Here is a 12,863-nt window from a genome sequence, read left to right as displayed (position 1 = left end):
GGACTGGTTGCCAGTATTTTGCTCATACTCTGAGACTGATCTATATTAACTGCAACTTTCCCAAAGGACCTGAGATGATAGTGCTGCAGGTAAATGCACAAAACGGGGAGGCGGTGGCTCGCCCCTTACCTCCTCCTGCTTCAACTCTCTGAGCAGTCTCTCTGGCAGTACCGTATCCTCCAAGCCTGCTCAGTTCTGCAGGCAGCTCGGGCTTGGCTCATTTATCAAAACTGTCTGGTTTCTGTTCCCTGACTGGCCAAAGTGATTTTTGCTCCTTTGGCTACAGGAAAGTGGAAAGGAACGAATGGGCAGAAAATTAGGAAAAGTTGAAAAGTGTGAAGGATGGAAGAAGCAAGGGAAGCAGGTTATGAAAAGGGAGGTCATGCGAAAGCAGAGTGTGTGGGGGTGGTCAGAAATAAAGGCCAACAGGTGGAAGTAATAAGAAATGAGAGTAAACTAAATAAGGGAGAATGCAGTCCACTGGATGCATAGGAAAACTGCATGTTCACTCTTCCTTACTCTCTGGCCTCACTTCTTTCTGATTTTTCAGTCAAAAGATGTTATTCCTTAATGGCTCTTTAATCTCAACAGGTGTTCAAACCTTCTCTACCTACTCTAAATATGGGCACCCCAGCCTTTCCCTCAACCCTGGTTGGACATTAGAATCACCTGGGCGATGTTTAAAAATGCTGACACCTGGGCCCCACATCAGGCCACATATATCAGAACCTTTGGAAGCGTGACCCAGCACTGATATTTTTTTTTTTATTGAAGTATAGTTGATTTACAATGTTTAGTTTCAGGTGTATAGCAAAGTGATTCAGTTATACGTATCTATTCTTTTTCAGATTCTTTTCCATTGTAGGTTATTACAAGATATTGAATATCGTTCCCTGTACTATACACTAGGACCTTGTTGTTTATCTATGTTATATATAAAGTATTGATAGTTTGTATCTGTTAATCCCATATTCCTAACTTATCCAATTTATCTCTCCCCCACCCGTTTCCCCTTTAGTAACCATAAGTTTGTTTTCTGCGTCTGACAGCACTAGTATTTTAAAATGCTGCCCAGCTGCCCACTTCCTACTTCCCTCGTCCAGAACCACACAATAAAAACTCTCTTATTATTATATTTCTTCTGCCTCAAATTTCTTCAGCTATTGTCACTCATATGTTCTTCCTTCCCTATGACCTTAGAGGAAAATTGTCTGCTGTCCTTTCCAAGATAATGCTCTCGTGTGCGCCCACTACCTTCTATTTGCGATATTAACTTGCTTTATTGTCGCTTCTCTTTCTCATTTCAATTTCTCCCTTTTCTTAACCTAAAAACTGCCCCATACAGCTTCTCATTAAGGAAAACTTCTCTTCACCCAACTTCCTCTCCTGGTAGCAATTCTTCTTTATTATCTTCACTATCAAATTTCTTCTTCCACGCTTTTATGCTTTGTCCTCCCGTTTCACGTTTCAACATAGTTTTCACCGTCAGCTCCAGTGGCACTGCTCGCTCAAAGACGAACGATGACTCTGGTGCTCAGGTCCCTCGACTTGCCTTGGTCCTCGTTCAACGCAACCTTCCTACACTAGGTTCCTCTGGTCCTCCTGGTGCTCTGCCCTATCTCTCTTGCCTTTGGCTAAAATGCTGTATCTGCCTCCTCCTATCCGTCCCCCGAAGTCTCACCCCTCTTTTAAATCTCATTTCAAATGTTCCCTCATCCATAAAGCTTTCATGTCATAGAATCCTCGTATCATAGAATCAACCTCTACAGCTATTAACAGCAATTCTTCCCTTCATAATTAATCATTTAAGGTGTTTTAAATGCCACCTTAGAAAAACGGTTATCTAATTTTTTTGTAATAAAACTTAATTTTTTTTTTTCATAAAGAAATACTAACAATTCTGGGAGGTCTATTTGGATGTGAGGAGTAAGAAAGGCCTAAGGGTCAAGGTTGGTTCCCAGGTGTCTGGCTTGAGCAAACAACCTTTGAAAGGGAACATGTTAAAGGAGTGAGAAGTGGAAATTAGTTCATTTTAGAGCGTGTCATGCAAAATGCCTGAGGGTCATACAGACTCATAAGTGAGATAAACACATAAAGTTTTGTTGGTGTTGAGGCCATGGAAGTAAGTCTGTTTCTCTGTTGAAAGCATTCAAAGTGAGAAGTGGTTACGGACAGAAGCTTGCAGACACCAATACTTGAGAATAAGACGAAGAGATTCCAGCTTCCTATTTAGCTAAAACTTATATAATGGACAAAATCAAATACTTTTAAACACTTGGTACCATGTAGATAGATTGCAACTTTCATTATGCTTATTTTATACACAAAACAGAGCACTGTTGAATGATGAAAGGAAATTAAGTCAGTCTAGCAGGAGCTGTGTTCATCACAAAGTCGCTCTAGTTGTTTGTTTCCTGCCTCACCCCCACCCAGAACCTTTGCTTGTAACTCTGCCTGTGGTGAAGTTTTCTATTTCTTCCAATAGAAGCTAGCAACTCCAAAATATTTGGTCCTATCCTTTAGGACAGTCCCTGTCCCTAGAAAAACCTAGGAACGGTAAGTGCGTGAAGTCTTAAATGCCTGTTGAAAGTGTGGCTACACGTCTGCTAGAGAATTTTCACAAGTTAACAGCAACAACAACCGTTACAGAAAATAAATGTAAGAAGAGATTCTCTTGGGAATAAAATAACCTATTTCCTTAAGTATGATTACATCTTCTCGGCTTTGAAGGTTTCTCCGATATATCATCATCATCATCATCCTTAACATTTTAGGAACATCTTATGTGTCAGACATTGTGCTAAGTGCTTTACTCTTTATAACAACTCAGTTATGATCATTTTAAAAAGCAGGAACTGAGGTTTAGAACAAGTTACCTGAGGTCGCATCATTATTAAACACCTATAATAGTTACCATATGTAAATACAATCCAAGAGTCCCTAACCATCACAACTACGGTGATGGTTATGTTCAGGTTATGGTTAGTTTATGTTTGTGTTTCTCAAACTTGTTTATGCCATTTGTGCATTTTATTCTAATTATGTGACTTCATTATGTGAATAAGTGATATAGAAGGGTTAAAGAAAGGATGTTGTTTGATGAAAACAAAGTTGAATGAATTTACAAACAACATTGTAAAGATGGATTGCTGAACACTGCTGTTGAATTAGGTATGGGCAAGACAATAAAATTTCTAAAACTTTATGCAGCATTCAAATTGCTTTTCAAGTCTCTAAACTCTTGTTTCACGTTTTCTTTTTTGAAATTGAGATTTAATGATATATACATTATGTTATTTTCAGGTGTGCAATATAGTGATTTGGTGTTTGCATGTATTGTGAAATGATCACCATAATAAGTCTAGTTAACATCCATTCCCATAAATAGTTACAATGTTTTTTCTTGTGATAGGGACTTCTGAGATCTATTCTCTTAGCAACTTTCAAATATGCAATACAGTATTATTAACTATAATCACCATGCTGGACATTACATCCTCATGACTTATTTTACTTTTTTAACAGCTAGAATTGGGCACTAGATATTGCATTATGATTGTGGTTTATGAGAAAAAAAAAGTAGGCACTGCAATCAGCAGATACACACCCAAAGGAAATGTGTTGGCACTACATCAAATGAACATGCCTTTGTAAGTTTTAAATTTAAACAAAATATTTACGGTATACATGTATCACTTTTTATGACTCACAGCTTTAATCAACTTTTTTGATGACGTGCCCAACCGCTGGTCCCATGGCAAGGCTTCTACCAAACACATAATGCTGCAGTGTTCACAGGGGATCACTTGCTATCACATCTGTCTTCTAACTAGCTTGTGAACTCCTTGATCACAGCATCAGTGATCTCCCAATTATTATATATGACTTTGAAATATATCATAGTATTTAATCTTTTAATAAAAAATAAGTCTGATAATCTGACAACTTGCAATAACCTCAAGATAAAATCAAGAGTTTTGCAATATTGGTCCCAGGGAAGCTTAGGCACTCAATGGCCACATTCTCTACCTAATACACAGCTGCCTTTCTCTTTTCTAAATAGTATTTCTATATATCTTGAAACAGTAAATAATTGGTTTAATCTGAAACATGCCCTCTGCCCCCCATTTAAAATTCTCAGGTGATACAGGGGAGGAACCCAGTATTTATTATACACCTACTACATGGGAGAAATGGGTTAGGTACTTTACATGACATTTCATTGTTATAGCAACACTGCATGGTAGATATTATTACACTCATTTTACAGATGAGAAAACTAAAATGCCAAGGAGAGAAGTAATCACCCAGCATTACATATAAAATAGGGATTCAAACACAAGTTTGTCTAATTCCAGACTGTACAATCATTCTGATGCACTGTGGTACTTACGTCACCAAAGAATAATGACATAACAAGGGTAAATAACAATAAGAATTTGAAGGGAATCGATTTTTTCACAACCTGCTTGTATTTATTTAATTGATTTATTACATTGTTTTAAAGGGTCATTTCAAGGATCTCATGCTGTTTTTTAAATAGGCCTTTAAAGGCTACAGCTTTAAAGGGAAATGATTTGCTTATTCTGACAATAGGAGTATCTTAATCCATAAATGTTACGACTGTGTAATCCTTGTCTAAAGAAAGAGATAGACTTGCTGGATAGATAGATAGATAGACACAGACAGGGAGAGGGAGAGAGAGAAAGAAGGAAGGAAGGGAGGGAGGGAGGGAGGGAGGGAAAAGAAAGAAAGAAAGAAAGGAAGAGGGCCTCCCTAGTGGCGCAGTGGTTGAGAGTCCACCTGTCGATGCAGGGGACACGGGTTCGTGCCCCGGTCCGGGAGGATCCCACATGCCACGGAGCGCCGGGCCCGTGAGCCATGGCCGCTGAGCCTGCGTGTCCGGAGCCTGTGCTCCGCAACAGGAGAGGCCACAACGGTGAGAGGCCCGCGTACCGCAAAAAAAAAAAAAAAAAAGGAAGGAAGGAAGAGAAAGAAAGAAAAAGGAAGAAAGAAAGGAGGGAGGGAGGAAGGAAGGAAGGAAGAGAAAGAAAAAGAGAAACAAAGAAAAGAAAAATTAATTTGCAGGCCATTTATATTGGATATATAGTCTATATACAAACATATGTACATATACACATTCATACCTAAATATGTACATTTCAACTTATGTTGCCACTTTTCTAGGCCAGATGGTTTTATACTATATTCATATATGAGCACATGTGTGTCTCTATAAATTCTCTACCTGCATCTCTTTCTAAGAATTTGCTACAATGTGCTACATAAAATACATAGAAATTCCTGTGAGCATCTATCTGTGATTTCACACGATTACATCATGCCAGGAACTCCATCTACCCCTCTGCGTTCCACTGGGTGCACTCAATTTTGTTTCCAGCAAAAGTTGTATCATGGACTCATCATGCAAGGTTGACAGTCCAGAAAATAACTTGTTGTGATGAGCAGCCCATCTTTCACATCTCATCAGTCCTCTTGAGCCTTTACGGAATGCTGTTGAACCACTGTGAACACAACCAGTAGCAGGTTCCCGGTGACACATTTTTTGTATGTGTGTAGGAGAGAAGGAAGATTCAGGCATAGAATAAATTCAGCCCTCCTCCATGTTTTTCAGACCAACAACGGGGGGGTCCACTTAACTCCCACTGTTGTCTAACAAGGAGTGGGGGAGAAGTTCTTCCTTTCTATGATAAAAGTTCTAATCAAAGAAGTACTTTGAGAGTAGGCCTAAATATAAATATTAGGGATTTCTGTTTTTGCCCTGTACCAATATGCATATTCTATTAGTAAATGAATAACAAAAACATATTTTATTTATTTTTTAAAGTTTATAATTTTTTAATGGTAACTTTTATATATATTTTTAATTAATTTATTTATTTTTGGCTGCATTGGGTCTTCGTTGTTGCATGTGGGCTTCTCATTGTGGTGGCTTCTCTTGTTGTGGAAGACGGGCTCTAGGCACACGGTCTTCAGCAGTTGTGGCATGTGGGCTCAATAGTTGTGGCTCGTGGGCTCTAGAGCTCAGGCTCAGTAGTTGTGGTGCATGGGCTTAGTTGCTCCATGGCATGTGGGATCTTCCCCGACCAGGGCTCGAACTCGTGTCCCCTGCATTGGCAGGGGGATTCTTAACCACTGTGCCATCAAGGAAGTCCTCAAAAACATACTGTAGAAGGGTAAAGTTACCAACCCTTGGGGAGGAAAGTGACTTGGATAATGAAAATGCCACCAGGCACTTAACTCCAGCAACTCTGGCAGGGACAATTGTAATATAATTTATCACCAGAAAGCACACTAAGATGCAGAATACATAATCATCTTATCAGGAAGCTGAGAACAGTGGCAAAACTCATTTGAATTAAGAACCAAAAAATGTTATTAGTCTCAAGGAAATTATAAGTGTGAAACAATCAGTAAAATGGAGATAAATGCTAACAGCCCTTCAAGAGGTAATGTTAATTTGGGGGGGGGGATTCAAGTCTGTAACTATCAAAGGGTTAAAAATGTACCACAACTTTAAGAGTAAGAATGGCTTGTTAGGGATATATACATACTTGAAAGAGAATAAAATTTTCTACTTTGCTTTCTTTCAGAGAACTATGTATTTTCATATCACCACTATAAAAATCAAATTATTTCCGTTTGCTGAGAGCCTAAAAGTACCTCACCCAGGGTCTAAACTTCATTCAGTGCACAGCGTTTAGGTTTTCTCCGCTATTATCAAATTTTCTCTTGTTTTTAAGGGGCTCTGTGTTATGTATAAACCACACTATGCTCTTTTTTAGACTGAACTGGGAGCTACGCTAAAAATGTAATATCTGGCACACTTTAATAGCACTGGATCCTTTTCAACCATTTTCACATATGCTTTTGCAAGAGACTAGCCCTGGGCAGGGGAAGAAAGAGCAGTCTTTTTTGTCCCATGCATTCTCCAGGAAGAATTTCTTAATAAATGCCTCACCCCACAGGGCTTGCAGCATCTCTCAATGGTCCAGCCTAGCACTAGGTGAGCGCCCGCGGGCACAGCGTGAACAAACCAGCTCCCTTTCCTTTCTCTCCTCAGTGCAGACAAGCCAGGATGTAATTTCCAAAATGAACCGTTCTACAAAACAACAAAAATAAGCAAAGGAGCTTTTCCTCAGCTTCCGCTAAGGTGCTCGGTCCCTCCGAGGAAGCTAAGGCCGCGTTGGGGTGAGGCCCTCACTTCATCCGGCGACTAGCACTGCGCCCGACAGACCCTGCCTAGCCCTCGCCTGCACCATGGCCTCCGTCTCGGAGCTCGCCTGCATCTACTCGGCCCTCATCCTACACGACGATGAGGTGACGGTCACGGAGGATAAGATCAATGCCCTCATTAAAGCAGCCCGTGTAAATGTTGAACCTTTCTGGCCAGGCTTGTTTGCAAAGGCTTTGGCCAATGTCAGCATCGGGAGCCTCATCTGCAATGTGGGGGCAGGTGGACCTGCCCCAGCAGCTGGTGCTACACCAGCAGGAGGTCCTGCCCCCTCCACTACTGCTGACCCAGCTGAGGAGAAGAAAGTAGAGGCCAAGAAAGAAGAATCTGAAGAGTCTGATGATGACGTGGGCTTTGGTCTTTTTGACTAAACCTTGAGTAGCACGTTCAATAAAAAGCTGAGTTCTTTAAAAAAAAATAATAATAATAAGCAAAGGCAATGCAAAACTATAAAGATGAATGATATTAGTATAAAGTGGAAGTGTCCAATCTAGGACATCTGAAGCCTGCAAAGAAACAATGGTGGCAAAGGAGAAAAAACATAAGAGTTAAGCTAACTCATCTTGCTATAAAGTCTTTTGCTATAAAGGTTTTTTTGGTCTTACACTGGATATTTGTGCTTGGATATGGTATGTATACTGAAGACCCTCCATTTTGGTTGTAATGTGTTTTTGTTTTATTTTGTTTTGTTTTATTGAATTTTTTTATTTTATTTTTTATACAGCAGGTTATTAGTTATCTGTTTTATACATATTAGTTTATACATGTCAATCCCAGTCCTCAATTCATCCCACCACCTCCCCTCCCCACTTTCCCCTCTTGGTGTCCATACATTTGTTCTCTACATCTGTGTCTCTATTTCTGCCTTGCAAACTGGTTCATCTGTACCACTTTTCTAGATTCCACATGTATGCGTTAATATACGATATTTGTTTTTCTCTTCTGACTTACTTCACTCTGTATGACAGTCTCTAGGTCCATCCACGTCTCTACAAAGGACCCAGTTTTGTTCCTTTTTATGGCTGAGTAATATTCCATTGTATATATGTACCACATCTTCTTTACCCATTCGTCTGTCGACGGGCATTTAGGTTGCTTCCATGACCTGGCTATTGTAAACAGTGCTGCAGTGAACACTGGGGTGCATGTGTCTTTTTGAATTATGGTTTTCTCTGGGTGTATGCCCAGTAGTGGGATTGCTGGGTCATATGGTAATTCTATTTTTAGTTCTTTAAGGAACCTCCATACTGTTCTCCATAGTGGCTGTTATCAATTTACATTCCCACCAACAGTGCAAGAGGGTTCCCTTTTCTCCACACCCTCTCCAGCATTTGTTGTTTGTAGATTTTCTGATGATGCCCATTCTGACTGGTGTGAGGTGATGCCTCACTGTAGTTTTGATTTGCATTTCTCTAATAATTAGTGATGTTGAGCAGCTTTTCATGTGTTTCTTGGCCATCTGTATGTCTTCTTTGGAGAAATGTCTATTTAGGTCTTCTGCCCATTTTTTGATTGGGTTGTTTTTTTTTTAATATTGAGCTGCACAAGCTGTTTATATATTTTGAAGATTAAGCCTTTGTCTGTTGATTCGTTTGCAAATATTTTCTCCCATTCTGAGTGTTGTCTTTTTGTTTTATTTAGAGTTTCCTTTGCTGGTAATGTGTTTGTTTTAATGTGTAAAACGTGACTAGTAACTCCTACTTTATAGGACTGTTATAAGAATTATAATTTGTGAGCAAATGTGAGGCATTTTTTAACCTGTTGAAGCAGTTTTGATCAAGAACACCATGTTATACACTGTTACAGTTGGCAGGGCCTTGCAGGGATGTGCAATGCCCCTGTTGTTAGTTCAGAGCTCCTGAATCCATTCAATCACAACACTATCTGTGACATCTCCAGTGAGTGCTGCTTTGTGTCCGAGAATCTGGCCATGACTCACACGTAATAAATTAAAAAACCAAAAAGTTTTACGTGGTCCAACAGCCCTATGCCTTTTAAAGGCACACTGTCCCCCAAGATCTTGCCCCTCCCATCTCTATCCAATTTTCTATTTCTCTCTTAAATGAGATTTTCGTGTTTGCTTCATTTGGATAGCACTGATGTCAGGTTCCTATAACCCACTGAAGCCAGCCAGTCCCTCCCTGGTTTAAGTGTCTCAATTCTAGACACAACTCCTTTCCCCTTTCCTATTCTTCCCATAAGGGAGGTGTTCTTGTCAAATGAGTGTAGTTTCCCAATATCTCAAGCATTTAAAAATAATCCTATATATGCATATATTATACGCAAAAATTCACGCCATCGTATTGCCTGAGATCCATCCTGTGAACGCAGCCAGGCATGTTAGGTCCCACAAGTCACCACCGCGGCCAACGCAAAGCCTCATTAAGGGCGTAAAGAAGGACTGAGAGAGACAACCCTCACCCTCTCCACTGGGAAGCAGGGTTAAGTCAGAGAGTAGAGCAGGAGGGCCAGGAAAAAGCCTCCTGCAGTCTGGGCCTTGCATCAAATATGAGGCAGTGATGGTCTTCCCCAGAGGGAGGGGCAGAAGAGCTGAGAGGGACCCACAACGAGATGCAGGAAACTTAAGACCTTTTGTGTCTAAGGGTGAGGAGAACTGACCAAAAATCTCCAACACGCCATACCCCACACTACCTCTTTTACGCACAATGACCAGCATTCAATAAAAAAATATTACACTATGCATGAAAAAGCAAGAAAACACATTGTCAAGAATCAACAGTCAATAGATGAAAACCCAGGCATGGAACAGATGTAAAATGATCAGACTGGGACTTTAAAGTAACCATTCCTATCGGCCAGCAGCAGCAGAATAGGATCGACAGCCCTCTCATTATTCAAGCAGTGGTTCTCAAAGTGTGCTTGGAAGATCAGCAGCAGCAGTAGCTCCAGGGAACTTATGGGAAATGCAAATTTGGGGCCTCACGCTATACCCACAGAATCTTGGAAGGGGGCTCAGCAATTTGGGGTTTAACAAGCCTGCCAGGTGATTGTGGTACATGCTAAAACTTAAGAACCACTATACTAAAAAAACTGAATTCACTACCGTAAATAAAGACAACATAGGGTTCAGCTATCTCCACTCGTTAATTCCATTAAATATTTAGAATGAAATAATAGCAATGCAACATGGACATTTTCAGAAAACAAAGGAAAGTGGAACAGTTTTGAACTCATTTCAGGAGACCAGCCTAAGCCTGATACCAACCTGAGAGAGACATTATAGGAGAAGAAAACTATAGACCAATATCCCTCATGAACTCATATATTCAAAATGTTAGCAAAATATTAGATAATTTAATCTAACAATGTATAAAAAAGATAATACATCATGACCAATGAGATTTATCCCAGGAATGCTAAGTTGGATTGACAATAGAAAATCAACCGTGCATATTAACAAAATGAAAGAGAAATGTTATATGATCCATTTAATAGATGCAGACAAAGCATTTGACAAAAATTTATACCCATTAATGTTAAGGATTTCCCATCAAAGTAGGAGTAGAAGAGAAATCATAAATTTAATCAAAGGAGTCTACAAAAAACCAATGCTAACTTCCTACTCAATTGTGGAACATTAGTCATAAAGCTTCTGGAACAGTGCTTGGTACAAAGTAAGCACTACAAAAGAGTTCACAAAAATAAAGAATTACACAGGTCTCTATTTTGCCTTGCCAGAAATGCTACAAGTAACTACATGTTGTGAAAATTTATGATATAATATTAACTTTTATCCTGCCAAAAATTAGATGTTCAGTAGATGTTCTTTTTTTGTTGTTGTTCTTGGATCCCTACATTTTAAAAAATTCTCATTATATTTGGTTGTGAAATTTAATCATGTTCTAAACACTTTAGTACAGGAAAAGAGAGATTTTTTTGGTCATAAAATTATTTTTAAACATTATTACTCTTTTCTTCCTTTCTAAAGAATGGATAATGCCTTCCTATTTTCACTGACTGAAAAGCTTTACAGCAAAAATACAAGTTTCTGATGGTGTGACTGTGCGTTTCTGAGAGAGGGTGAGCCTGTATGTATTTTATGTGTTCTGCACGTCAGGGTCCCTTTCATCTTGTCCTAGTTTATGTGTCCACCTGAATGCAGCTGGGACTTTACTTGCAGCAACAGATATCACTAAAGCACAGGCATTTGGTGGTGGCACAGTAGTTCCAACTGGACCTTAGTGTCCCATAATGTTTCCCAATACAGACATTAAAAATCAAAAACCAATTTAAAGAAGTGCAATATCTCTCTGCTTCTCTTTAGGTGCCGGAAGGGTAAGAGGTTTTCTTTCTTAAGAAGTTATCTTAAGAGTTATGAATTACTCCTAACTCCTATTTCACATTCACTGAACTTCAGTTCTCTCATCAGAAGGAAAAAGAAACCCACCTTTATCCGTAATAATTTATATCCTCACTACAGCCCTGTGATATGATACTAATATTACCCCCATTTTATGGATAAGCAGACTGAGTCAACGTGAGATTAGGCAATTTAAAGTGCCGTAGCTAGTAAGTGGTAAAGTTTTGAACCCAGGTTGACTGACTCCAGACTTCTAGCTCTTCAACAACTCATGTACTGCCACTCAAATTGAAATCATTTGCTTAAAGTCTTTATTAAATCATAGGTTTCACAAAGCCACCAACTATTTACCTGGCTCCCAGGGCATAGAATAGATACCTAAGAAATAGATGAATGAATGAACCATATCATGTAGCTATTCTTATCCCTGATTTACAAATGAGGAGACTGAGATTAAAGAAGCCAAAATAGTCTTCTCAAAATCAAGCAAATACAGAGTACATCCAGGATTTGAATCTAAGCCACTCTGACTCCAAATCTTTTCCTCATTCCCTTTATAGCACAGCACACTAACTCTTCTTTAGAACTCTGGAAACCTCCTGATAATTAGTTGACCGCAAAAAAGCACTGGGGAGAATTTGTCCTTTTGAGGGGTTGTATATGACACCACTTTTGTCATGAGGCCTTTATAAAAGAAGGCAATCAACATCACCTGCTGGTGACGGCAGTAGCCTTGAGGTCCCTGATGATGATGATTCCTATGATGAAGAATTAGTAATGGGATGGGGGGAGAGAGCAAAGTTCTACCCCTAGGACATAATATTTTTAACCTCAATTAGTCCATTAGGCATTATGTACACAAACTTTGATATGTTCCGTAAAACAGATCTGCTACTTTAATGGTCAGACATTATCTGGGCAAGTGATAAATTCATTTAATTCAGTAATAAAACAACAGATATTGACTCTGAACTGTCATTGACATAGCACTACAGGACTTCCCTGGTGGCGCTGTGGTTAAGAATCCACCTGCCGATGCAGGGGACACGGGTTTGAGCCCTGGTCCGGGAAAATACCACATGCCGTGGAGCGACTAAGCCCGTGCGCCACAACTACTGAGCCCACGTGCCACAACTACTGAAGCCTGCACGCCGAGAGCCCGTGCTCCGCAACAAGATAAACTACCAAAATGAGAAGCCCACGCACCGCAACTAAGAGTAGCCCCTGCTCACCGCAACTAGAGAAAGCCCGTGAGCAGCAACGAAGACCCAATGCAGCCAAAAATAA

The 12,863-nt window shown here is 39.8% G+C and overlaps 1 pseudogene; it reads left to right on the top strand.

Annotated features, from left to right (window-relative positions):
• The first annotated feature begins 7,170 nt into the window (after positions 1–7,170).
• On the top strand, positions 7,171–7,626 carry LOC115853511 (large ribosomal subunit protein P1 pseudogene; annotated as a pseudogene).
• The last annotated feature ends 5,237 nt before the right edge of the window (positions 7,627–12,863 follow it).

This window comes from Globicephala melas, chromosome 9, assembly GCF_963455315.2.
Source record: "Globicephala melas chromosome 9, mGloMel1.2, whole genome shotgun sequence".
NCBI lineage: Eukaryota > Metazoa > Chordata > Mammalia > Artiodactyla > Delphinidae > Globicephala > Globicephala melas.
Note: the sequence above shows the minus strand (reverse complement) of the source record. Positions and strands in the feature narration are given on the sequence as shown.